Source organism: Ambystoma mexicanum, chromosome 1p, assembly GCF_040938575.1.
Source record: "Ambystoma mexicanum isolate Mex_15411 chromosome 1p, UKY_AmexF1_1, whole genome shotgun sequence".
Lineage (NCBI taxonomy): Eukaryota > Metazoa > Chordata > Amphibia > Caudata > Ambystomatidae > Ambystoma > Ambystoma mexicanum.
Genome location: NC_090921.1, coordinates 1,262,157,648 through 1,262,182,005, shown reverse-complemented (window position 1 = coordinate 1,262,182,005; position 24,358 = coordinate 1,262,157,648).

Genomic DNA, 24,358 nt, shown 5'->3' with positions numbered 1-24,358 from the left:
TTGGGCACATGAGATGGCTATCACCGGTTCAAATGGAACTTACTTTTTCAGCTTTTCTCATGTTGTTGAGGTATCTTGCTGACCGTGTGCAATTACGATTAAGGTTAAAGGGCTTAGGACTGATGTTACTTCTAAATTAATTATGTTTGTACTCAAATGTTTTATTGTGCAATGATGTCACAACCGACCACGGACGAATCCCAAGAAGGGGGATGCTATGGATGGAATCTGAAGATGGTAGTTAAGATTATAAGTGATCAATGAGAATGGGAGAATAGGAGGAAGATGGGATTTCTTTATATAGGTTTTGTCCAATCACATGTGGGGGTGGATTGTAATGAAACATATGGGAGTGTTTTAACTGGTGAAAAAATGTATATAATGTGTACATTTATGTGGTTCGATGAGACTTGTTAGTTAGTTTGACTCTACAGCATTATTTAGCTGCTCCCTGGACAATTGTACAATAAACGTGCTTATCATAAAAATGTGTACTCGTTCTTTAAGTGGTCGGCCTGCTTGGGTGAAGTGATTAGGGGTCCATCCATACATATGGTGACCATGAAGGGAATCCAGCCTTTCTGAGATCTTGGGGGTCTCCTGTTCGCACAACTTGGCTATGGCACCTCTCTGCGGGACCCAGTCCTCTGTGCACTGTGAAAAAGAGATGCCTGTGGGTGCCACATTGGTTAAAGGCCCATCTGTCCGGGTTCACATGAGCGCACATTTGGGGGATAAAGCAAGAGGGGGAAATAGGGCTAAAAATAGTTTTTTTCATTTATACTTAAGGGGTTTGATAAGGGTACAATCAAAGTGCGTGTCTGGTGTTAGTCAAGGTTACGGAGATTGAAAGAGTGAATGCTTTGAAGGAGTGAGTGAACTGTTATACATTATAAGTCTTTTGTATATGTTTTGACCTAGTTTGTTATTTTAGAGGTGTGAGGTACACGTCCATTGTGAGGTTTGTCTTGATACCTTTCAGTTTGCTTGTCTGGTTGGCTGGAGCCCTCACCTAGAGGTGAGGTGGTATCTTATGGTAAATCGACCCTTAGATACCTTCCTGGCATATACCCTTGACATTCTTCATTCTGTATTGGTTGTGTGGCAGAGCCCTCGCCTCGCTTTTCTTGGTTTGTCGTAGTAGTGAAGGGTAACTTCCTGTAGTCAGGAAAAGATGATATTGTAGTAAGGAAGACCGTACTAGTGATGAAGAGAGCAAAAGCAGTGGTGTTGTAGTGAAAAGCATTGCGCTCCTTCTATGCTTGAGGGAAGGATATATCTCAGAAACATTGTCAGGCATGTGATTTTTGATAATATGGTGTCTTTTGTGTAAGAGTGGGAAGTAACATTGTGAGGTGATTGCGGTGAAAGCTAGTAAGGCGAGTGATTGGTCCTCATTACGAGTTCAGCGGTAGCCATGCCGCTATTGGCGGCATGGCTGCCGCCGAAATCGCGTCTGGGTCCTCGGAATGAGGAATTACCGGGCCATTCCGAGTTTGGAAAGCCCGGTAATTCCTCTCTCCAAGGACCCGGACACGGTCCTTCCCCATTCCCATTTCGGCCCCCATAGGGCTGAATGGGAATGGGAGAGGGAGCAATCAACGAGCCATTAGGAGTTGGCCCGTTGTTTGCTCCCTCTTCCCCTCGCGGGACCCGGTAAGCACGCCTGGTTTTCCCAGGCGTGCTTACCGTGTCCCACGAGGGGAACTCGTAATGAGGCGGTACGGGGTTGACCGCGCCGGCACCATTTACGGCGGCGTTAACCCCGTACCGCCAGGGTCGTAATGAGGCCCATTGTGAGTAACGACTAGGAATCTCTGAAGGGGAAGGAAGGGTGTTCTTTTGAGGACTTTTTTTGTGCGCAGCTGTTTCGGCTTCAGTGCTATATTTTGTGAAAATGGTTTGGGTAAATTGGTTTGAAGTATGGAGACTCCACTGAATCATTTCTGTCAGGTACTCCCTGGCTATAATGCAGAGATTCTAAAATACCATCGGGAATGGCTGCAGGAAACTAGGGGTAAAATGCTTAATTCTTGGCCTATCGAGGGGACTTATGTTATGGGGATTTTGGAGAACCTGCATACTTTTTTTTTGAAAACTTTTGTTTATTGGCAGAAAGTTGAGACAGGTGCATCACAGATTGCGCAGAGACAAACATAATAGTAGCGCATAAAGGCATTACATCATAACTATTTCAGACATCTCAGGCTGGGGAGGGTTGACGGCATGGAAAGGTGCAGATGACACGTTTCTTATGGTGATTTGGGCTGGGCTGGTGGGGGGGTAGAGCTCCAGTCACCCTCGTCTCTATTGTTCAGGTAGCTGTAGAATTCTGACCACACATTTTTGGGGCGGGATGGCATGGTTGGGATCCGATTTACTCTTCTTCACACATTGGCACCCAAGTGAGGGCTTTCAACCACATCTTGAGGGTGGGGGGGGGGATTGCGGCACTTCCAGCATTGTAATATGCATCTTTTGTCGACAATAGCACTTACATTTAAACATTTTGACATTTTCTTTTCATTTTCTCCACCCCAAATTTCGAACAACAAGGCTAATGGGTCTAGGTCTACTGGAGACCCAATTATCTCTGAAAGCGCTTTTGTCATTTCCATCCAAAACGAATTTAGTGCAGCACAGGACCAAAACATGTGCACTTGATCTGCCTCGCTTGCTTTACATTTCGAGCATGTGTGAGTCGGGGTGCGTGTGAATTTCGCCACTCTGTGCGGTATGTAATAGAGCCTGTTGAGGAGTTTGTATTGTATGCAGCGGAATCTGGCGCTAAGGGAGACTTTGCGTGTGTGTGCACACATTTTGCTCCACAGTTCTTCAGTGATTTCTGTTTCCAGCTCTCTAGCCCATGCCTCCTGTGGTTTGAAGGATGTATCCTCTATTTTCCCCAGCTGCATTTTGTACAAAGAGGATATCATGCCCCTGCCGCCTGCGGAGTTTGATACGTACTGGAGTTCAGGGGAGTCTGGGGGTTCGTACGGGTACGAAGGCCACATTGCCCGTACCGCTGCTTTCAGCCTGTAGTATTGTAGCATCTCGAGCGCAGAGTTAGAATGTTTGGGCCGCCATGTTTGAGGGGTGATAAATGTATCATCGGGGAATAGGTCGGTTAGGGCTCGATAGCCCAGGTTTTCCCAGTATCGCGAGAGGTGTTGGTCGTGTGTGGGGGGGAGTCTGGGGAATTGCCATATGGGAAGCCACTTATAGTATGGGTGTTGCTCTTGCCTAGAGTGCAGGATACTATTCCTAGCTCTGATCGTGGTGGCCACCGGGTCTGATGGAGCGTCCGTCTGGAACGTGCAGTGTAGTAGTAAGGTCATGATGTTGGTCCCATCCCCAGCCAGTTTCTCTAACTTTACGTGTGGGGGCGGGTTCGGGTGTGTGTACCAGTGGGTGGTGTGTTGTGCCTGTGCCGCGTTCCAGTACAGTCATAGATCTGGGACTGTGAAACCCCCTTTTTCACAGGGTAAGTTCATGTGTTGCCACTTCTTACAGACTGCTCCGGAGTGCCAAAGAAATTGGGCGCACTCCAAGTGGAGCCTCTTGAAGTATTGCTTCCCGGGCCACACTGGTACATTGGCAAAGATATAGAGGAGCTTGGGGACCACTATCATTTTTATTAGGGAGAGTCTGCCCGCGATGGATAGTGGGAGATTGCGCCATTTGAGCATCTTGGATTCAATGAGCTTTGCCATTGTCTCATAGTTATCCACCAGTATGGAAGCTTTGGTTAGTGACACTTGCAACCCGAGGTATCTGATGCCACCCGGGGACCAGCGTAGGGGGTATTCACATGCCGGTTGTTGAGTTGCTATGGTGAGAGGGAACATTTCTGATTTAGAATAGTTGATGGTGAAACCGGAGTACGTGCCTATTTTGGTTATGTCTCGGATGATCAGGTCTAGGTATCTGGAGAGGTTTCTGACGTATATTAGTACGTCATCTGTGTACAGTGAGATGGTTTCCGGCATGTCCTGTAAACAAATACAATTACTGGTGTGTCGTTCCGCCATGGGTTCAATGGTGAGGGCAAAAAGGATGGGGGAGAATGGACATCCCTGACGAGTGCCTCTGTGTAGCGCAAAGGCAGAGGAGGGAATAGAGTTGACCAGCACCCTGACCAATGGTCCTGTGTATAGTAGATTTATATAGGAAATCATATTTGGCCCTACTCCCATTTTCTCCAGCATGGCCCATAAGTATTGCCATGAGACCATATCAAATGCCTTTTGGGCTTCCAGTGTTAGCGCCATTGCGTCAGCATTTGGATCAATTCTGGACAGTACGTTGAATAGGCGGCGGATGTTAAGTGCGGTAGAGCGACCGGGAACGAATCCACTTTGGTCGGCGTGGACCAAATGGGGCATGAATGGGAGGAACCTGTTGGCGATTATCTTGGCGAAGATTTTCACGTCTGTGTTGATGAGAGAAAGGGGCCTGTAGGACCCACATTCATCCGGGGGTTTCCCTGGTTTGGGGAGGACTGTTATTAAGGCTTCTCTGAAGGAGGGGGGGAGGGTGTTTAGTCTGAGTGATTCGATCCAGACCCCGTACAGTGCAGGTGCTAGTATGGCAACATGTTCCTGATAGAACTCAGATGTGAGCCCGTCTGGGCCCAGAGCCTTGCCCTTAGGAAGGCTGAAATTACCTGGACTATCTCATCTAAGGTGAACGGAGCATCGAGGCGTTCCCTAGTGTTCTGGGAGATAAGGGTCATAGGAATGCCTTCCAGCAGGTCGTCTAAGTCCTGAGCTGTGTGTTCAGACTGGGGGTCATATAGGTTGGCATAAAAGCTGGCAAAGGTGTCAAGGATGGCTTGGTCCGACCAGTGTCGCAGACCTTTTTCATCAATTATGCTATCGATACGGGTCCTGCCGCCCTCCGCACGCACCAGCTTGGCCAGGGTTCTACCCGGTCTGTCTCCCTCACCATATCTTCGGGCAGCTACGGGACGAGCATAATAAATTGTTCCAGTTCTGTTCTGATTTTTGCTAGGGCTGCTGGAGCCGATGTGGAGACGTACTCTTGTTCTAGGGTTTTGAGCTTGGTTTCGGAGTTGTTTAAGGCCTGCCTTATGGTTTTGAGGACCCCGGCTGCCCTAGAGATACACATCCCTCTGATGTACACTTTAAATGCCTCCCTGCGGATCCCTTCGGGTGTGTCAGACGTATTGTTATTTTTAAAGAATGTGTTTATGTCCGCTAGGATCTCAACTTTAAAGACGATGTCCGATAGGGTGTCAGATTTAAAATGCCAGGCGGGTCGGGGCGACAGTGTATTACCGAGTTTGATCTGGAGCAGCACGGGGGAGTGGTCAGAGAGCATGCGTGCGAGGATCCTAACATCCAGACAGGAGGAACAAATCTATTCTTGAGGAACTGTCATGTACCGTTGAATAGAAAGTATAGTCTCTTTCCTGGGGATGGAGCGTTCTCCACACATCATGTAATTTCAGGGAGCTCATGTGTGTATGGAGTCGTTTGGCAGTTCGAGTTGTGGCCCTGCGAGTAGTGGTAGTTCTATCTAGGACGTTATCTAGTATAGGATTCATGTCCCCCCCCCCATATAATGGGGACTTCTGCATATCTCACAAGGATTGCGGTCATTGTGTCTATAAATTCGGGGGAATCGGTGTTGAGCGCGTATGAGTTGACGAGCAAGCATTCTTCGTTGGCTAAAGTGCAATGTAGAATCACATATCTACCTTCTGTGTCAATGTGGGATGTGTGGAGTGTGAAGTTTACCGATTTGTGGATGAGAGTAAGAACTCCCCTGGCTTGAGTGGAGTATTGGGTATAATATCTGTTGGGGCCCCAAGTTTGTGCTAGGTTTGATGATAAGAGTTTCAGAGCGTGCGTCTCCTGCAATAGGAGTACCTGGACCCCATGTATTTGTGCATATGCTGTGATCCTACGAGACTTTGGAAAATTCGTCAATCCCCGAACATTCCATGTCATCATTTTAATAGTCATGTAGATAACTTATGGGACATCCCTAGTGTAGAATCTGTCTCTAACTACCGCCATATGTGCTGCAATGGCGTAAGAACGCCTCTCATTAAAACCAGTCTCAACCATCTTGCCATTTTGTGTGTAACATTCCCCAACTTCCCCACCCCCCACCCTCATCGCCCTGTACAAACTAGCAGTGTGTAAATACCCACCCTTGGAGCGAACAACCGCGTGCCATCCCTAACTCGGCAACACCTGAAAAATCGCCCAACCGGGGCTTGAACGCAAACACTTCGCCTTAAAGTGCATTGCAGCTGCAGTCGGGGCTGCCACTGCCATCCGACCCACATTAGTTAATGCATTTTTATGATGATACATCATTAATCTTTTGAACGGCTGACGAAACTTAGGTTACGAAGCAAGGACACACATGTTCTAGAGTAGCAAGGTCATGGCTGGAACTGCCTTAGGCCAGTGTGGAACAGTGAGGCTTGGCTTCTCAAAGTTCGGGCCCAGTGTGTGGTGTTACGATCAGGTGAGCTAAGGGTGTATCTCCCTCAAAGAGTTGTGTTCTTGATGTGCTGCTGTTGGGCCACGATGGGCGTGCAGTGGGGCAATGAGGGGGGAACCTACAGCTCAATGGAGGTGCCGACATTCGGTTCACCACAACCACTGGGGTCTTCAGTAGGAGCCTGGGAGTACTGCTATTAGTCATCGTCCATCGGTTCCTCTGGGGGATCCACCAGTTGGATCTGCGCCTCGATGAACTTAACAGCCTCTTCCGGGACCGTAAAAAAGTAGAGTTTATTGCGATGGGTGAATTTAAGACGGGCAGGGAAGAGCATCGCGTACTCGATTTTTCTGTCTCTTAACATTTCCTTCACCCCACGGAATTGGCATCTCTCCATCTGCACCCACACCGAAAAATCAGGGAAAATCCTGGTGATTTGTGAATCCAGCCTCAGTTCCCCTTTCTCTCTGGCCAAATGGAGTATGTGGTCTCTGTCCTTATAGCTCAATAGTTTTGCAATTATTGGTCTGGGGAAGTCTCCTGGTTTAGGCCGAAGTGCCAGGGAGCGATGTGCTCTTTCAACTGTGAAGAATGGTGAGAGCTCAGGGTTGTCGAGGAGGTATTTGATGAGTTGTTCGACCGCAAGTTCCATGCAGCCCTTTAGCGCGGATTTGGGAACCCCCACTATGCGAATGTTATTTCTTCGGGACCTCGATTCGAGGTCATCACACTTAGCGTTAACCTGTTTCATGTCACGGACAAACTCTGTGACTGTGGTTTGTAGGGTATGGACGTTGTCCTCATTAGTTCCTTTTCTTTGCTCTGCCTTGGTGATCCTGGCCCCGTGTTGGTTGATTTTCACTTTCAGGGAGGCTACATTAGCATTGATATCATCCAGCTTTTCATGGATATGCCCAGACGTGGGTCCCGTGCCTGCTGGGCCTAGAGACCCAAGCTACTCCTCACTGATGAGGGCGAAACATGTTTGGGGATGCTTGTGGTCTCGTGCAGAAGGGATGTGGCCTAGCAGTTCGGGCTGGACTGCCCCTTTTGGGGTGGGGCCAAGCCTGATTTGCATATGGTCTTTCCCTTCTGTAATGGCTTGGCAGGCGAAGAACAGTGGTCTGGAGGGTTGCCCAGAGCATTGCCAGTGGTTAAGATTAAGTCTAAACCTTCCAGCCATCACCTCTTTATTTTTCCTATGTCACCCCGAGTGGGACGGGTATGCCCAGACGTGGGTCCCGTGCCTGCTGGGCCTAGAGACCCAAGCTACTCCTCACTGATGAGCCCCAACAAGGGCGAAACATGTTTGGGGATGCTTGTGGTCTCGTGCAGAAGGGATGTGGCCTAGCAGTTCGGGCTGGACTGCCCCTTTTGGGGTGGGGCCAAGCCTGATTTGCATATGGTCTTTCCCTTCTGTAATGGCTTGGCAGGCGAAGAACTGTGGTCTGGAGGGTTGCCCAGAGCATTGCCAGTGGTTACGATTAAGTCTAAACCTTCCAGCCATCACCCCTTTGTTTTTGCTATGTCACCCCGAGTGGGACGGGTATGCCCAGACGTGGGTCCCATGCCTGCTGGGCCTAGAGACCCAAGCTACTCCTCACTGATGAGCCCCAACAAGGGCGAAAAACATGTGTTGGGGATGCTTGTGGTCTCGTGCAGAAGGGATGTGGCCTAGCAGTTCGGGCTGGATTGCCCCTTTTGAGGTGGGGCCAAGCCTGATTTGCATATGGTCTTTCCCTTCTGTAATGGCTTGGCAGGCGAAGAACGGTGGTCTGGAGGGTTGCCTAGAGCATTGCCAGTGGTTAAGATTAAGTCTAAACCTTCCAGCCATCACCTCTTTGTTTTTGCTATGTCACCCCGAGTGGGACGGGTATGCCCAGACGTGGGTCCCGTGCCTGCTGGGCCTAGAGACCCAAGCTACTCCTCACTGATGAGCCCCAACAAGGGCGAAACATGTTTGGGGATGCTTGTGGTCTCGTGCAGAAGGGATGTGGCCTAGCAGTTCGGGCTGGACTGCCCCGTTTGGGGTGGGGCCAAGCCTGATTTGCATATGGTCTTTCCCTTCTGTAATGGCTTGGCAGGCGAAGAACGGTGGTCTGGAGGGTTGCCCAGAGCATTGCCAGTGGTTAAGATTAAGTCTAAACCTTCCAGCCATCACCCCTTTGTTTTTGCTATGCAAAGTTTTTGGCCATGGATTCCATCATTGCGGATAGGTCTGGTTGCGCGGGGTCTGGCTGGACCTCTCCATCCTCCTGTGTCGCAGAAGAGGATGCCTGGTCCATTCTAGGCACTGCCTTGGTGAACCTGTCCGTAGCGCCCACTTTTCTGGCAGCCCGCGCCCTGCTGGGCATTGCTGAGGTGGGAGACAGCGTCTGATTAGGTAGGTTGATGGTGGCCGCAGGTTGGGCCCTCGAGGGGAGGATGGTAGTAGGTCAGCGGTTGCAGCGCATAAGTAGCTCAAGAGCAGTAGGATTAGTATTGTCCAGACAGGGTGGAGGAGGCCAGTCTGTAGCGAGGCAGTGGTGGCGGGGCAGCTGCAGGCAGAGAGGAGCCAGGGGGGTGCAGAGCGCTGGATCTCGCAGGTGCCTCGCGGCGGCCACAGGCCGTGCAGGTGGGGGCGAGCCGGGGAGACCCGGCGGGCCCTATGTGATGTCCCTTTGGCGTATGCTTGGGTGCGTAGGGCATTGAGCCGTTGGCGAGACAGGTAGGGGGCCCCTCTCAGGCCGAGGAGGAGGTGACACTGGCCCTCATTACGACCCTGGCGGAAAGTAACCGACCGGACCGCCACAGCGTAAATAGCGTTTCCGCCATTGCACGACGGAGTAAAGTGCGGCTAATTCTGACCCATCGGGCACGAGCACTACGCCATGGCGGAAGTGCAAAGTCCGCGATGGCGGAAATGTCCCCAAAACGCCCCTCACCGCCGTCGTACGGCGCCCTAGGTGCAATTCCGCCACCCATCATAGCGGTCACCGTAATGAGCGGCAATCGGAAAATACGGTGACCGTAAATATACGGAAACGGAAGTAAAAACATGGTCCCGGAACGGGAAACAGCACGCCGTACACCTATAAAATCAGAATTTCCACACAACCATTAAAAATACTACCCTGAGACACATCCCAACCCTTTAGCCACCCTAGTGAAAACTATTAAAATGGGAAAAGTAGCGAAAAAAGCGTGCGACCGCAAGCGGCAGGTCCACTTCTCCCGTGAGGAACTCACCGTGCTCACAGAGACCCTCCAGGAGAATGCTGCCGTCGTCTTCTCGACGCAAATGACCAGGACGGCACTTGCGGACAAGAATGCCATATGGGCCCTGGTGGCACAGCGGGTAAGTGCGGTGGGGACCGCACCCCGCAACCCACAGCAATGCAGAAAGCGATGGGACGACTTGCGGATACGCGTACGGAGCATACTATCCGCCAACCGTAACATTGCCACAGCTACCGGGGGAGGATCGGAATCACCCATCAAGTTGACCCCCTGGGAAGAAATCTGTGCCTCCACCATTGGAATGGAGAGTATAGAGGGAGTCGGAGGGATGGAGAAAGGAGTGCAGACATCCGAAGAATCAGGTAGGTGGGCCAAATAAAACAATGCTAAATCCACAATGTCCAATCATGTGAAGCACCACGTGTCCACATAGTGCAACAGAAACACATGTCCAGGAGAACGTCCACATACATAGGCCTGATAGCACACTTTAAAAGTCACATTAAATACATAAATAATTTAAAATCCTAAAAACACCCTCTACACGTGCAGCAGGCACACCCTAACTGCAGGCTGCAAAACAACTGCATCCTCAATCCACACAAAAATTAAACCACCTCCAAGGCCCTAACCCAAATCACCCTCAGGTACCACCCCAATGCATGTGATACATTGCCATTCCAATTTCCACAGACCCATTAATAACGCTCGCCCTCCTTTACTCCACCACAGGGTCCGATTCAAACAAGGAGCTCCAGGACACCCCTACCAGCACACCTGCAAAGAGGGCCAAGACCAACGGCCAAAGACCCTCCACCTCAGCTGCACGGATCAAGACACGGCAGCAGCACAAATCAAGTGGCAGCACACAGGAGGGAACTTCAACAGGCACCCCAGCAGCCAGCATGCCCACAACAGCACCACCACAGGTCCCCCCAATGGATGCCACAGAAGGCACTGCTTCTGGTGGCAGCAGCACCATAGGTGACACTGCATTAATGGCAGCATGCTCCGACACAGAAAACGGGGATGTCGATCTAGGATCCATCCATGACCTGTCTCAATCCCCCTGTTTGTTTCATCCCGTACACCATGAGGATACCACGCAGGGGCACCCACAAGACGACGACTGGCCATCCCCCACAAGCCCTGTGGCAAGGCAACATGAGGTGACCAGCCCCTCTGTGACACCACCGCAAATGGCCATGGCACAGCAGAGGCAACAGTCCCTCGACCAGGTGATCGTGCAACAGCAGCAACTGGCCACGCTCCTCAAGGACCATGCTGATGAATGTGGGGGTACTAAGGCAGCCATAGAAACATCTACTGAGACACTTAGGGCACAAATGGAGAGAAGCACCGAGAGCCTGAGGGTACAAATGGAGAGAAGCACCGAGAGCCTGAGGGGGGAACTGCATGCGACGTCCAAAGACGTATGTGCTGAACTTGCCGCTGTGCGCCGTGTGCTCACTGAGCTCTCACAAACCCTTAGGGACATGCATGGACGTGAGCAGGCAGAGACATCATCCGTTGCAAGTTCCGTCCAGGGCAGCCCCCAACGTAGATCTGGGAGGAACCTGCGCTCTACAGGCAGGGGTGCCCCTGATACCAGGAGAGGGGGCTTGCAATAGCGTCTGCCCACTGACAATGAGCATCTTTGGACACTGGTGTTCGGGGGGGAGGTAGGAGGGTGGAGGGGGTGTGTTGGGCTTACTTGGGTGGCGGGTCGATGGGGTGTGTAACATAATTTCACATATGCCATAAAAATTTCACAATCATCCAATGAGATGTGTGGACATTGATCTTTGTGTACGAGGCCTTCATAGGCGTACAGTCCATATTGTGCATGTTCCAGACACACACAGTGCCACAAGTCCCGTGTCCATGTATCAGCCACCAGGCGTGAGTGCTAGAAGCATGAATCTATGAGAATCTGACGAATTTCACGGCCCTCCTGTGCCTCGCGGACTCCTTGAGGTGCTGCCACATCCCCACCCTCATCATGACCATCTTCAGGTGCTTGCAGTTCTGCGTCAGGGGGCATGGGCACATTTCTACGTACGCACATGTTGTGTAGCATGACACATGCCATGACCATCTTTGCAACCTTCTCATGGCGGTACAGGAGTGCCCCGCCAGACCTGCTGAGGCAGCGGAAACGAGTCTTCAGTAGGCCGAATGACTGTTCTATGACTACACGGGTACGTGAGTGGGCATGGCTGTAGTCCTCCTCATGCTGGTTCTGTGGGTTCCGGAGTGGTGTAAGGAGCCATCTCTTCAGTGGATACCCGGCATCACCTGTATGTGGACAATAAAGGATGTTTGTGGAATGACATTGCTACGTACGCATCCCCCCCCTTCCTGCCAGGTTATTGCCGCATCACATACCCCACATTATCATGCATGGAATGAGACTCACCGAGTAGCCAGGATCTGTTCCCTGCGTGTCGCTCCATGTAGCGTGGTATTGTAGAGTTCCTCAAGACCATAGAATCATGGGTTGATCCAGGAAATCGGGCACAACAATGTGTAATGATCCTGTTGGAGTCACACACCATTTGTACATTAAGAGAATGATATTGTTTTCGGTTGCGGTACTGGGCCTCCATGGCATGTGGGACAACCAATTCCACATGGGTGCAGTCGATGGCACCAATGCAACCCGGTATGCCGGCAAGTGCATGGAATCCCACTTTTGTGTTCGTAATTTCCTGCTCCGAGCGTGGTAGAGAGATGTAGTCGTCTGCGTGCTTCAGGAGGGCATCGAGCACTTGCAATAGTGTCCGTGAGAACAGTGGCTGTGAAATGCCATGCAACTGTCCGACTGTGTGCTGGTAGGTGCCTGTGGCCAGGAAGTGGAGTACAGACACCACCTTCAGTAGGGGTGGGATGGCGGTTGGGCTATCTATCATGCTGACAAGGTCAGCGTGTGTCATGTCCACAATGGCGGTTATGGTGTCCCGGTCCAAACGGTAGAGGGTGTGGATCTGCTCAGCAGTGAGGTTGAACGGATGTGCTCGGAGGCGTGGGATTGCGGGCTGCCTGCGTGGTGGTAGTGGCTGTGCTGGTGGGCCTTGCTGGCCCTGCCTTGCCCTCCTCCTCCTGCGTCTCCTCTGTGCGGCCGGTTGTTGTAGTAGTTGGTGTTCGTCTTCTTCTTGAAGTTGGAGTACTTGCAGTGCTATCAGGTCCCCCAGGGCCAACATCGCTAGTCCTGCCGGTAGCATTTTGGAGTGGGTGTGGTTGTGGGAGGGGGTTGGGTGTGCAATTTATGTGTCTTCAGGCTGTATAGCCTCCACCTGTGGTGATTCATTCCACCTGTGCAAGCTGCTATCCCCTTTGGGCGAGCACGTCCCGCAGACAAAGCTGCAATTCGACGCATGGCATCTTGCCATTACAATCATGTATTTAATCCCGATGGCAGTGAAATATTGGTTCATATGTTCATTCTGCTATGGTCCCATTGTTTCACATACTATCTTTACAGTCGCGAACAAACTTGTGAAGGGTCAGTGGAATGTAGTACTCGATTAACGGTGGACCCTCATGCAGCACTGTACCGAGGTTCACCGACGGGCGGGGCGTCCCATTTGTGAGTGAAGCCAGTTGCCATTTTCACACACTGCCGCACTACACGGATGGATTTGTGATTTCAAGCGGTCACAGATGCCTTTTCGACGTGATGTTGCAAATGAGGAATTCGAAGGACAGCGCTTTCGGTTTTCAGCTAGCGGCGCGGAGACGCCCACAGGTCTGACTGCAGATATAAAGTTCTATTGTTTAATGTCCTTGGGACAGGGGCCATGGCGAGAATGCAATGATTGATATGAATAGTATGGGATGCGCAATAGCGTAGTGGACGATAAGGCCGGACGTTCCCAAATACATGTTACTTCACAACACTGGAATTACGGGCTGGAGCACAGTGGATTTTGCAGACTGCATTACGCACAGACTCAATGGAAATTTCACATGTTATGTGAGTAAATAATCAGGCGTTTTCATACCGGGATGAGGGAATGATGTATGGATGCATGGACAGATGATTTAATTGTGTGTTTGCCATGTACATGGCTTTTTGGAATCTATCCACTTCCCCTGCGCTATGTGATGCAGGGCTGCCATAGTGGGACCATCGTCTATCTGCCCTTGTTGAACTCTCCGTGTCTCGACGCGCCTTCAAACACTTGTGTCTATGCACGTTACTAATCCCATCTAATGTATTCTGTTTTGACAGACGCATGCACACAAACACTCGTTTGTAATAGTGTTTTCACCTCGATTTATATAGTTATGATTCGCAAGTGATTTTTGGGTGGGAATAATCCTTTGGAGTGGGCTAGCATGCATATGGCTGTGGATTTAGTGTGATCATTGAAGTGAGTAATTCAAATGAAGTTCTGATGGCCATACTATTCTTTTTCATTTCATTTGGGTGACAGGTATCTCCTCCCCTTTTGCCACTGCCATCTGTATGCCACTCCTGCAGATGGATTTTACTCCCGACACCTGCTGCTTCGTGTTAATCAGTGGAGCACCATTACGATCTTATGGGACGATCGCCAATGGGCCACATGCCCTTACGCAGTACTAGTGGCTAGGAGCAGTATGTCCAAATAGGTATAAACAGTCCCTATAATAACATCCTACTCTACTGACAGGGATATCAATATGTATAATACAATAAAGAGTAAGATAACACGTCTTGTTTTACTTACATCCAACCCCCTTTACACAGGAACTCTATAAGGTTTTCCGGCATCACTAGTCCTGAAAAAATGGACCGTCTGCTATGATTGATTAAAAAATGTGTATAACAAATTTTTATTCAAATAATTCGAACTGAATTTAAACATAAAACACTACCCTCACCTTGAATTTCTAATTAGGGATCACGGAAGGGTACCTGTTTTTTACATCTTGCCCAAAGTACATAAGAGACTTGTTGATCCCCCTGGCAGACCCATAGTATCTGGTGTTAATTCAATTTTGGAACCCTTGTCCAAATTTGCAGACTTTTATCTAAGACCATCTGTTTTGAAAATGAAAAGTTATTTGAGAGACACCACTGATGCTATTAACAAAATAGAAAGCATAGAGTTTATTCCGGGCCATTCTCTACTGATAGGCTTGGATATTCAATCTTTGTACACTGTGATACCCCAAAGAGCCACACTAGAGGTGGTTGAAGAAGTGTTGATGAATAGAGAGGATGGTCATCCTGTGAGCAATGCATTTATTTTGTGGTGTACGGAGTTTGCCTTGACCCAAAACTTTTTTCAATTTCAAGGTACTTTTTTTCAACAGATTGAGGGTACTGCTATGGGTGCTGCCATGGCTCCCAATTTAGCTAATCTCTACGTCGAGTATTTTGAAAAAGCAGTGATATACCCAGCCACCAACCCCTTTATCCATCATTTGAGGAAGTGGCTGAGGTATATAGATGATATACTGATTGTATGGGATGGCTCAAGAGAAGAGGCTGATAGTTTCGTGACATGGCTCAACCAACAAAACCGGTTTTTGAAATTTACTGGGTCTATATGTGATTTGGAGACCCATTTTTTAGACATTACCATTTTTCATCACAATGGTTTTTTGAAAGTGAAGCCCTACAATAAGACCACTGATAAGAACTCTTTATTACACTTCAACAGCCATCATGCCAAACATTTAAAGAATAATTTGCCATTCGGACAATTTTTGAGGCTGAAGCGTAATAGTAGTCTAAAAGATGATTTTGCTCAAAGTGCGGATGTATTGACCAACAAACTGTTGGCCAAGGGTTATCCGTCTAGAGTAATAAGAAATGCTTCAAAAAGAGCCTACAATAACAATCGCGAGGCATTGCTGGAGAAAAGTAACAAGACTACTAAAAAGATTGGCGCTGTTTTTGTTAACACTTTTTCGAATTTGTCCTATAAAATCAAAACCATTGTGATGAAAACTTGGAAGAAAGTCTATTGTGGTAAAGAAGTGTTGCCTCCTTTAGTGGCGTTTAGAAAAAGTCAGAATCTACGGAATATTCTAATCAGAAATGATGTGACAGAAATGCGAACTCCACAGGTTAGACAAACTAGACTGTGGGGTATGCCTGAAGTGAAAGGACATTTTCCATGTGGGAATTGCAGCATGTGTGGACAAACAAAAGTAACTAGAGTATTGCAAATTCTACCTGATGTAAAGTGGGTCTTCAGTGAAATGACAAATTGTAACACAGCCAATGTTGTATATTTAATCACTTGCCCGTGTGGCCTACATTATGTGGGAAAAACGAATAGGCAATGTAAAGTTCGAATGGTGGAACATCGCAGCTGTCTCAAAAACCAGGTGATTACTGCTCCCCTTGTCAAACACTTTATTGAAAAGAAACATGGTTTTAATGATTTCACATGGCTGATTTTGAAAAAGGTGCATGGACATACCAAAATTGAAACGGATCGAAAATTATTGAATGTAGAGCAAAAAATTATTTTTAAATTACAGAGTAATGTGCTAGGTCTCAACGAAAGCATTGATTGGCATTTGGTCAGCCAAGTATGATTTTTGACAGTGTGAGATGCATATACCATATTGTGTTGGTGCCAGCATATCATTGTTTTAAAAAACACCTGTTTAGTGCTCGTGGTGTCCACTAATCTGTTCTACACCAGTAGGCTTCAGGTCCGTTCCAATATGGCCCTTCCCTTTGATGGACTTTTTTTCCAACACTGAGTAGTGTAGTCCTTTTTCTATGTTGCCGGGTCCGTTCCAACATGGCCCTTCCTTTTGATGGACTTTCCTTCCTACACTGAGTAGTGTAGTCCTTTCTTTGTGTTGCCGCACGACCATAGACGTACTGTTAGTGTGCAGCAGTTTTTGGTTTCACTGAATTCAGTGTTGGCTGTGTGCGTTTGGAAGCTGCCATTAGAGTGATTTAATCCCTCAGAGTGTACAGGTGAGTCATTAGCATTGTGGTTCTGTGTGTGATAATTTTCCCACTGCCGGTACATTCCCTTACTGTACGCGTGGGGTAGTTTGGTTATCTTTTGCCATGGGTTTCCCACGTTGTGTAGGATGGACAGCATGGAAGTTTTTTCTGCATTCTATATATTGTACGGGCACTTAGTCTTAATCACGAGGGTGAAATAAAAGCACTCCCATCGGTACATGTTGAAGGGTGATGCCAGACATATGGTGTTCATTGCCATGCATCCATTGTTTTCCAGATTGATACTTTACGGCTTGACTGTGTGGATTTCTCCTTTGCAAACACGTTGATTGCTGCTTTGCTTGTTACAGTCTTGATCCCTACATCTGTGAAGGTAATTTATTTTATGATATTTGGAGCCCTGTTTTCATGTGTAATTGCATTTTGAAGCCCCTTTCTGGATATAACAGAGCATGTGGTCTCTGTGTATTGGTTCTGTCTCATTTAGGTGTGGCGATACTTTAGCGGACTATGACGCTTTTGTGAAGTAGTGGTCTCTCATTTGGCGAGAAACCAGCGAATTTGTCATCCTGTGACGCGCTTTGAAGTTTCACCATTTAAAGGTAAATTTGTGGGTGCCCTGTTGGGACCCGTGTGAGTGTGGCATAACCTCTATGCCATGTTCTTTTTCTACATTTTGTAGTACTTCCTTTCCCTCTTTTTGGAACTCATTAGTTTTTCCTTTTACTCTTACAGGCTCAGAGGTTCTTTCCTTCCTTTGCCTGTATAGAAGTTTGAATCTACCCTTTCAGCACGGTGTTGAAGAGATTAGTGGATGCTTTTTTTAAAAAAAATTTCCCCTGAAGTATGTTCGCCCGAACTGGGCAGTGAAGAACAGAAACATGTTGGGATGGTTGTTGTTTTAGAGACACATTGAGATTTTTTTGTGTTATGTTATGTGATATCTTTTGTGTCATGCAAATAAGTTAACTTTGTATTTCATGTTTTAGTAACTGTTTTTTAGTGTTTAGTACACTGTGTTAGGTGAGGGTAGTGTTTTATGTTTAAATTCAGTTCGAATTATTTGAATAAAAATTTGTTATACACATTTTTTAATCAATCATAGCAGACGGTCCATTTTTTCAGGACTAGTGATGCCGGAAAACCTTATAGAGTTCCTGTGTAAAGGGGGTTGGATGTAAGTAAAACAAGACGTGTTATCTTACTCTTTATTGTATTATACTAGTGGCTAGGAGCAACATATCGACCTTTCAGCTGGACTAGTGCCTACCTAATGGGACGGCCCTGCGGTTCTAGGCGCTTCCATGTTGCCTTTTTGAACGTGAATGTAGCCCCTGTGTACCATGAAGGAACAGGGCGTCACACAAGAAGAAGCTGGTCATTTATTGCGGATGCAGCCCACAATGATGAAATATATTTTGGAGTTCATGACCTAATAGCTGTATGGGCTTGGTGATTTTGTTGTGCATTAAATTTTGTTTATGATATTGACCGTGTAGCGTTATTCTTTGCAAGTAATGTAGCATATTCCTATTTGTGGAGCGATGTATTGTGAGAAGATCTGCATTGGGTTCCGGCTTCTGAGTATAGTTGCGTGGTACTGTACTGGGCGCGTTTGCCTACGAAGCCCAGTGAGGTCAGGGATAGGGGCTACCATTATGACTGTTTTAATGATGTCATGCTCAGGGGCGGGGGATTAGCTTTTGTGTAACAGATGCCGGTCAGCCAGGTGGATTGGTGGAATGATGTGATTATCAGAATATGGCTGGTCACAGGTGCCTGTGTTTGCGTGCGTTTCTTGGAGGGAGACTGAGGTCATGTCCATTGGAATAGCTTCTGTATTCGTGCCATCTGTGCCCTGCAGCTCCCATTGGCCCCTCTTGAGATGAGCCTGGCTGCTCATTCACTCTGCCAACTTGTGTGGTACATGCTTATGCTGATGGTTGGTTTGTTTACTGGCAGGAGTACAGGGCTGGTGCAGTCTCACTCAGGATACTGCTTTGAATGTTGCCTTACACTGGTGTCAGGCGATGGGGGGCCTGTTTTTGTTTGTCTCATATTTCAGTTCATGTTGCTGTACTTGAACCTTCACATGCCTGTGCCGCATCAGTACGGCAATGGTGCCATGGCAAATATGGATGGCCACTCACAAGGCACTTGGAGCCCCTAGATTCATTTGTTCGTTGGCATGCATGGGTGACTTGTACATTTCACTGGTTGCATTGTGTGACTTCATTGCACCTACGAGGAGTTGTGCAATGTGGCCAGGGAGTGGTGTACAGGCACTCAGTAGGGCCGTTTACGGTTGGTTCGCGATGCCGTACTTCTCACCATGGCGGAATGGTACTTTCCGCCATGCTTGATGGCGTTAGGTACATGTCCGCTAGGGTCAGAATTCGCGTACCGTTGCGCCATGGTGGTATTTACGGTTTGGCATGGCGTGCGTGCGCGTACTTGGTGCAGTTAGCGTTGGCGTTCACTACGGTGTCGCTAATGGCATCGTACTTTACGGTGACGGGTCATAATCGCACCGAGCGCTATTCGATGGCGGTATTGCATTTCCGCCATCGTTTTTCGATTTCCGCCAGGGTCGTAATGAGGGCCACTGTATTTAGCTGTGTACATTGGTAGAGTGGAGTGATTCACCCTACGATGGGACTCTGAAAGTCACAGATCTGCAATAGGAGGACCCCAGCTCGTGGATATGTGGAGCCCTATGAGGTGAGGGCTTTGCGGGATACTACAATACAGGACCATAAAGGGTGGCCGCATGGGGTGATGAAAGAATAAGTTCCAGCGGATGGTCCGTGGGGTCCGAAACACTGTGGGCAGCAACAGCTGGGGGGGGAGGCAGGGCGAGCCCCCTTGGAGACAGTCCCCCCTTGGTTGTGTTCTAGCACGCTGGATGAGGTGCAAGTAAAGGGGTAGGCAAAGGCCCCCACTAGGATGGTGCAGCGGGGTGTAGTACAGCCATCAACACCCACCTTGCAGCCCTTAGGGTGGCTGGACCCGTATGTCGATCGGCGTGAGACTGCACCCCCTAGTGGGCTGCGCCCCACCTCACGAGGCTAGGCCCAGATCAGGGGCCAATAATGTGCGGGCCGTGGCCAGCTGGAGGTCGGTGCAGCAATCCTCGCAACCTGGAGCCGTGCGGTGGCCAATCGCTTCTCCCGGCACAGGCGCGCCCCCGTGGGCCGCGCTGGAAGGTCCTCGGTGGGGCACCGCCCACATCCTGCGACCTCTGCCAACAGAAAATGGTGCTGTCCACAGGGAGAAGGAAGCAGCTCCGCCTGAGCGGCGTCCCCGGATCACAGCGCAGTATAAGCGGCCCCCGCTCCTCCAGGACAGGGGGGGCCGTGTATATGTGTTGGTGCAGGGGTCTCCAGCCCAGCCCGTGACAGCAGGGGCCAAACGGGGCACCGCCCTGACCAGGCAGCCGCCGGGCAGCAGCCCCGGGCCGCCCCAACCGCAAGACCATGGGTGGGGCGGCAGATGGTCCGAGGCCCCGCTCCTCAGGGCACTAGCAGGGGAGCGGATCCCCCTGGCGAGGGAGTGTCTCAGGGGGGTCCACGGATGGTGGCACACAAGGATCCCACAAAGCCACGCCTCCAGACGGGGGATACAGCAGACGGCCGCGAGCGAGGCCAGACAGCGCCGCAGGCCCAGGTGTCGGTTATGCCGGCTCTGGGCGCCGATTACAAACCAGATTTCGGCCACGTAAGAAGGAAAGTGACAGGAGAAGAATCGTGGCAGTAGCGCTAGGAGATAGTGCGGATTAACGCCGATCTTCAGCTGATTCTGGTGGGCAGGAACGTAGCTCAGAGGCTAGGCAGCCATTTTCCTCAGCTGCTCAACATCGCACGGCATACTTTTTTTAACTACAAGGCACAAGGCATCGAAACTAGAGAAGCGGTTAAACATGTTAGAGCTATTGAGGATGTATGAAAAGAGCAGAAAGGCCCATTGTGTTAAAATCAAGGAAGAGGGGCCTAGAAAGGAAGGTGAAGGAATTCCTTCAGCACCGCCCCCATATGGTTGAAATTCTTTATCACCCAGAGAGGGTTATACAGACCCTGACTTCGAGCCTCCATTTTCTCCAGTAGCCGCTCCAGTGGTTGTGAGACGGACACAGATAACGACCCCATCAGCTCCGATTTCTAGAAATTTGGATCCCGAGGAAAGTGGAAGGGTAATTCCTTCAATGGTAAGGACTGCAGAAAGGTTGAGAATTGAGAGCAGAAAGGGAATAACTCCCCCGACTGCTAGTTCAGCAGACAGACTAAGGGTTGAAGAATGATATAGATTGAGGCCGGCAGCTAGAAGAGAGGTTGGAGGATTGAGAACGAGGAAGAAAGAGAAGATTACGCCTTTTCCTGCTAGAATAGAGGATAGGCTGCAAAGAGTGGTAAAGACACAAGAGAGAGAACAAATTGAAGAAGTGAAGAGGCTAGCGAAGGAAGTAGTAATGCTGTTATGGTGGCAGAGAAATGAAGAGCGGGAACAAAGAAGTAGCCATGTAAGTGATGTAGAGGAAGGATGGTGGAAGCATGGGAAAGTTCTTGTTAGATTGGATAAATCGATTATTAAGGAGGTCAATGAGGACATGGAAAACACGAATATGGCCAGGAGTACAGAGGTTGAGCTAGGAGGACGGGAGACGGCACCCTACGGTAGTGATGAATATGCTTCTGTGCCTTTAGAAGTGTCAGGGGATGTGCTAATAGGAGTAGAAGATGAATAGGAATGGGAATTGGATGTCGAGCAGGGAGAGCAGGGTGTAGCCGCCCTAATTTCTGCTGTGGGACCAGCAGCATCGAACACACCATGGAGTCTCAGGACGCGCCAAGGTACTCGCATGGCCATAGCAAGTAGTAGAGGAGAGATGCAAAAAGCCAGAGTATGAGCAGGTGTAACTCAGTTTCTGTTACTCCAGAAGGGTCAGGGAAGGGCGTATTATGTCCGGTGGTCAAACATGGACTGGAATCACCTGATGAAGACACTCCCTTTGCAACCTGCAGGGGCGGGAAAGTGATATGTTATGTTATTTATAACGCGCTTAATACCCAGAGGTTTCTAAACGCGGACCTGGGGATCGAACCTGTGTTGCTCCGTGTCGTCTTGCTTCCAAGGTGAACATGTTGCCACTTAGCTATCCTCCTAAGTGGATTTATGCATTGGAGAAACATACCTCCAGTGTCATGTTGGCCATAGAGGATATGAAAAGCCTATTCATTGCTCTGATGGGGGAGCGGTCAGATGAGCTTGGGAGAACAGCAGGGCATCCAGGGGTTCAGTTAGATACAAATACCCATGATGCAGCAGCGTTTAATAATAACAGGGCACAGATATGGAGGGCCCTGCAGATTATGTATCCTGATACAATGGATATAAATTCTATTTGGCCAAAAACGATTAAATTGGATGATCCTGCCGCATACATCCAGTTGATTCAGGAGATGTGGAGGGCAGAGACAGGAGAAGCGTGGGACAAGAGTGTGGCCATTTTTTTACCACATGCTAAAGAAGGAACTCCCCAAGGAAGTTCAGCACGATTTAGATAAGGTGCTAGGGATAGAGGCCAAGAGTTGGCTGGAAATTCAATCACACATTGTGTATTTTTTAATTTTTTAAATTTTTTTTAATTTTATTGGTTTATACAAACCTTTAAAATAACAACAACATCTACACACACGTTAACATATATCATATTATGAACACCAACAGACCTTCCATTTACATAGCTTCTTCATCAAACATCAACATACAGTCTTTCACCCAATGATACTGTTTACAGGAGTTATCCCTTCCGTTGGTGTCAGACAGTTTTCAATTATTTCCAATAACATCGTTAGAAGAAGTATTAGTTTTAAAAGAGTTCCATGAAACATCATCCTCCACCAATCGTCTGCACACAAGGATGGATGGTTTAGGCTCCAGGGACCTAAGTGAATAGTCCTCTCAGATCTTAATTTAGTACAAAATAACACTAAGTGTTTAAGTGAAATAATACCACATCGCTCTGGAGAGTGTTGAAAGCACGTGCTTCTAATGGCACGTCACTCATTCGACTAGCGGCTGATCTTTCAACACAGGTTTCGTCCCAATCTGCACGCCAGATTTTAAGTTTAGCCGCATCCGGGTTCTCATGAAGCAAGTCAATCTTGATGTCATATTTTTTTAGGATTGCCTCAAATCTGTTTGACCACATGAAAACAATTTTGGAGTTAGTGGATACGACGTCGTGAAAGATATCAAATTGTGGAATCTGTGCACGAATGTTGGTCTTTCGGTACAGGTTCAACAGGCTCCAACATATTCTTGCATGCAGCGATATTAGCGCAAGTTCATACCTTATACAAGAAGTATTCACTCCCCTAGGGAGGTTTAGTACCTTAGACCAAAAACAATTTTCTAAGGAGGCCCAGGTCTCATGGGGACAACCAAGGGCATTTTCTGCCCCATATATCACAACCGGAATGACCTTCTGTTGATAGAAGGACAAGACAGGTCATAATGAAAATGTACCAAATCTCTTGTGAATGATCAGTGCCTGGCTTGCTAGTTGTTTACATTTCCTTTGGTTACCAGCAGCCAGGGCCAGTCATTTATGGCAGAGCTTATTGTCATCCCCAGATACTTAACACTCTTAGAGATCTGAAGCGTTTCTTGTCCTAAAGACCATTTTATATTTTTTCTGTTGGACACTCCGCCACCATTCAGGTTGTGCAGGACCAATATTTCACACTTCTTGGTAATGATCGCTAGATTGTTGGATGTGACGTATCTTTGCACTGCATTTAATTTTCTTTGTAGCCCGATAGGCGTCACATCCATGACGATCAGGTCATCTGCGTAGAGCAGCCAGCTTAAATGTGTGTTGGCGACATTTGGCGGAAAAGACTTGACCTCATTGATTGAATCACCTATATCCGAGACAAAGAGGCTAAAAATTGCTGCGGCCAACGGGCAACCCTGTTTTACTCCTTTAAAGGTGTTGATGGAGGCAGATAGACAACCAGATTGGTCCAGACGAACTTGAATAGATGTCTTTGTGTGGAGTTCCCTGATGGCTGCAGTTAAGTCCGACGGGCACCCCCAACTCTTCAATTTGGCCCACAAGAGTGCTCTGTCAATGGTGTCAAAAGCATACGAAAAATCTATAAATGCTAAATACACCTTTGTATTTGATTTAATAGCCTCCATTTTGATTATATTTAGCAATAAAAAGTTTAGCGAAAAGCCCGCTTGCTTTACGAAGCCTGCTTGAGGTTTATCCACATGGCTTGATGTTATCGACCAGGCTACTAGTTTTCGCTGTAACATTGTGGCGTAGATTTTACCTAACACATCCAACAATGCAACAGGCCAATAGTTTTTTGGATTGGATCTGTCACCCTTTTTAAAGATAGGTACGATGATCGCACACTTCCAAGATTTAGGAGTCTGATGGATTTGGACTATCCTTTCGAAGAGTGTCTCACAAAGTTCTGCCCATATCTCTGGAAACTGTTTGATCATAAAGTTTGTGAGCCCATCGGGGCCAGGTGCTCGCGAGTTCTTTGCTTTTTTTATTATATCCACTATGTCATTTTTGTGTATTTCTGTTAAAGGATGCAAGAAAAGGAAAAGGAGAGTATAGAACAGGCACAAAAAACAGAGGCTAAGCTTGTTCAGAAAAAATTGGGCGAGATTTTTTTGCAAGGGGCAGTAGTTACTAACTCTATGGAGGGA